A 4,151-nucleotide genomic window follows, 5' to 3' on the forward strand; every position below is an offset into this window, starting at 1 on the left:
CTGATCTTGGATAACAGCTTAATTCTAAAATCCTAGTGTCAAGGGCACATTATTCTTGTTGAAATCATTATGGCTGTAGTCCTTGTCAAATATTGAAACAATAGGCCCATCTGATGTGCCCTTTTATAATGAGCATAAATCAGTGTTGGAGTATAGCATGTACTTAGAATTCATGCTTGAAAAGTCTGTTTCTTAAGCCTGTGGAGGGGCTGTCATTAGTAATGTGAAGTAATTTTCAACTTCATTGGGGAGGAGGGAGGGAGATGATTGCATATGAAAGAGTACCACAAATTGTAGAGAAAGAGAAGACACTAATCCTGGATAATACACAAAATGGAACACAAACCAAAATGGAACTTGGCTTGGGAAAGGGAAGAGTATTAAAAAGTTCTAGGCTTTTCTACTGCTGTGTATACCCTCAAATCGTGATAGTAGCCCTGGAGGTCAGCATTATGGCGCTATTTTCCTGGGCATGGCAAACTGTATTACATTCTGTATGTATGCAGTGTTTAACATAATCTTAAAATTCTGAAGTGTAATAAGCTAAAACTGATCTTTGACTGTACAGATAACTAGTACTGAAAATTTATCAAAAAATAATTGCCTTAGAAAAAAGGATTCTCTTTCTATTCTTGTGTGGTAAATCACTGGCTTAAATAATTAAGGTGTGGGGTTTTTTTTGGTGTTTTTTTTTGTTTGTTTGTTTTTTAGTTTCATTACATGTATCTATCTTAAGTGATGGTTATATGGCCAAGATAAAGATTTTTATACTCTGTATTTCTGTTCTTACCCTAGCTTTTCTGGCTCAGTTAATCTTACTCCTTCAGAAACCACTGTTTTTCTGTATTTTTATTATGTTACCTTTTTTAATTCTGCTTACTGTTCACACTGCTTTCTGGTACAAGGTACACTTTTTTTTTTACTCCAGGGAGGTTCTCAACCCTCACACTTTTCTTTTTGTATAACAAATCTAATTTGAGGAGCCCGCTTTGATTCCTAAGACAAAGTGACCTCTGCTGGCCCATGACACTGGAGAAGGTATGTGGAGGAGTAACAATAGACTTCCAAATGGAGAAATACACAGGAACTCCTGGACCTCAGACATTATATCTGATTCATCTTGTGGTCAAAAAAAAAGCACCTTACATAGCATAAATGCAAAATTTGGGGATAAGTCATGCACTTGACTCTAACAAATACTAGCTGTGTATCTGTTGTATGAGTATTCAATAACTGAAATGGGGAGAAAAATGCAGCTGGATCCGAGGAGAAAGGAAAAGTACTGTAGAAACCACAAAAATAGGAAAACTGTATTAACATCTGTTGAATAAAGAGGTAAAGCATCTTTGACATTTCATACTTTATTCAATAGAGCTTGCCTACATGCCACATTAAAATTCTCATATGTAAGTTGCTGTACCGGCGTTTTTGAGGCTGTAGAAATAGTTCAAGCTTTACATAAATACACTTCCAAGTAATAGTTTCTGACTTAACATCTGATGACAAAGAAGAAAATGCCTGACAGGATCTTTTATCAGATGTAGTTCAGATCCTGAATCTAATCCATTCAGGAAAACTGTTACTTACCTTCAGTTACATTTAATAGGATACGATACCACTTACAAGAAAGATTGATGGAGGCTGTAGGTGGGCTATAACTACTGTACAAACATTGCTTGGAGCAGTGTGTTGTGTCAGGAGAGAAACATTGCTCTGAGTGTATCTCCTGTTCATAGTTCCCCTCAGTTCTCTCTTTCATATTTTCAACTGCTCAAAGAGAGTTTTACTAATTTTGAGAAGGGCAACCAATAAATCCAGAGTGGAGTGGACAGCATTGCAACTTCTCTCACAATTTATACTTACTTTGTGACAGCAACCTTCACACGGTCAGTTACCTTTCCATTTTAAGACAGAGTGTTAAGAACCTCTTCAGAGTTCCTTAAGAACTACAAAATAGGATAATATTGAAAGACTGGCTGTAGAAGTTGTACTGCCAAGTACAAGCCCTGTAGCTTGCTGTATTTATGGAGAACTATCCACAGCATTAAATGTAATGAAGCATTGGTTAGTTATCTGAAAACTACTCCTGAAATAATCTTTTAGAGTGGTAAGTTTCATTTCACATAATACAATATTGTCACGTTTAGGTTTTACTTCAGTACAGATAATATGTAACCAAACTATTTATTAAAACATTGATGCCATTAGCTAACCCTTTAGGAATGTGCTACAACTGGCACAATACTTGTAAACACTCTTTTGTTTCTTGTATACAAAGAGAAAGGGCTTTTTAGCCTAAATGAGAAACAGTGAAACCAATAACAGGAGCTGTCATTACACACTTTTCCATTGAAGCCAGGAACAGAGGGATCATTTATGCTAAAGTCTATTTTGCCTTGAATAAGCTAGATTGTTTCACAGTCATGCAATATGTCTTAATCACAGGGTGAGGAAGGAATCTTTTCCTGTGTAATAACTGCACTTTATTTTGCACTAAAATTTTTCATTTACCAAGTGGTAAACCACAATCCCCATAAATCCTGCTTTAATTTAAGGTCAGTTGCAGTTTATCATTCAACTGAGCAAATATGCATTTAGCACCTGACTGGTTTTGTATCATTACTGTTCCATCATCATGTAAGTGTGATAACTGTTAGAGAAGAAAATGTTTTGCACTCAAATTGTAACTCCTGTAGCCTGCTTGCATAGAAATATATTCTTCTGCTATGCCTGATCATAAAAACACCTGATGAATTATTCAGCTTAGAAATTGTTTCAGTTGCACTTTTGGTTTTGTAACAAGTTCAAAGTAAAATCACTCATGCATACAGAGAAAGAACTAAGTCTGCAGCTTTGGATCCATACACTGTTTCCCGGCTGCGCGAACTCATACTGGCAAAATGCAACTTGTCTACCATTTCTGTATCTCTCCTACCTCTTATTACCATATGGTTACATCTCCTACAAGTTGTGTCAGTTTAACTTGACTATAGACTATAAATAAAGTTTTTACATTTTTTGTGTGGATAGTTGTGGTTTTACTGTTTTAGTTTGTTGATACATCTAGAGTAATAGGTAAATTGCATTCTTTACAATACCTGTTCACGTTGGTTGCTCAGCATTTTATTAGATGTGAAGGATTTAGTCCAATTTTTTTTTACCTTTATGGGCTCGTTCCCTCAATACAGTAAGCTGGTCTTAAATGTACCCAATATTTTAAAATTGAATTCTACACTTTTAAACACAAGATTTTAAACACAGGAAAGCCTGAGAAATATGACAAGCCACTGAGTAGACTCTTTAACAGTAGTTTAAATAGTGTTAAAGTAGGAAAGCCTGACACCTTTTTCTGAATTAAATGGCTACCTTTGGGTGACCTTGGATATTTCAGCAAAAAATATTTCCATCTTTTGGCAAAACAAAGCTAGGGAAAAGTACATTTCAGTGCTTAACCAAGTCCTGAATTCCTTCCTGCATATGTTTTAGAGAACTTGATCTAGGCCAGCCATGCAGGGGTTTTTTTCTCTCCTCATTTTCCTAGAAGTCTACTTAAATGCCTCTAGCATGGGAAGAACAATTTGCACTGCCTCAGTTTTACAATAAAAAAGGCCAAGTGCTGCTTTTTTAGTTTTCAGTTCCCTGCTACTTGGGAAGGAACATGCCTGTTTGGGGCATGCCCTGTATTGCAGGGACACACAGCTCTGCACAAGACTGCAGCTACTGGGGTGAGCTTTGCTGTACTACTCCTTTCCAAAGACTGAGCCACAACCAGCACATTCTTTGGCTGATACTCTACTTTCTAGCTGCTGGCACTGCTGAGGTGCACTTTCTCATCTCATGCCTTTATCAGGCTCTAGTTCTTACGGCTGTGCATGTACCATTAAAAAACACTGCCATGCCAGGTACCCCGAAGTATTTCTTTTAGGGGTTTGGATTCCAGGAACTCGTCTGTAAAAGGACATTTCCTTCCAACTGAAGCAGTTCTGTCAGAACCACGATTTAAAAACTGTTATAATGTTTTAAAAATCATTAAAATAACAAAAGTAAGTACAAAGTACTACTATGTCATATCAATCTCCCTCCCCTCCCCAAGGTAATGTTAATGCAATGATAATTTGCTAAAGCTACACTTTCTTCAAAGGCTTTATTTT

The sequence above is a fragment of the Pterocles gutturalis genome, unplaced genomic scaffold, assembly GCF_000699245.1.
Source record: "Pterocles gutturalis isolate BGI_N339 unplaced genomic scaffold, ASM69924v1 scaffold4570, whole genome shotgun sequence".
In the NCBI taxonomy this organism is placed as follows: Eukaryota; Metazoa; Chordata; class Aves; order Pterocliformes; family Pteroclidae; genus Pterocles; species Pterocles gutturalis.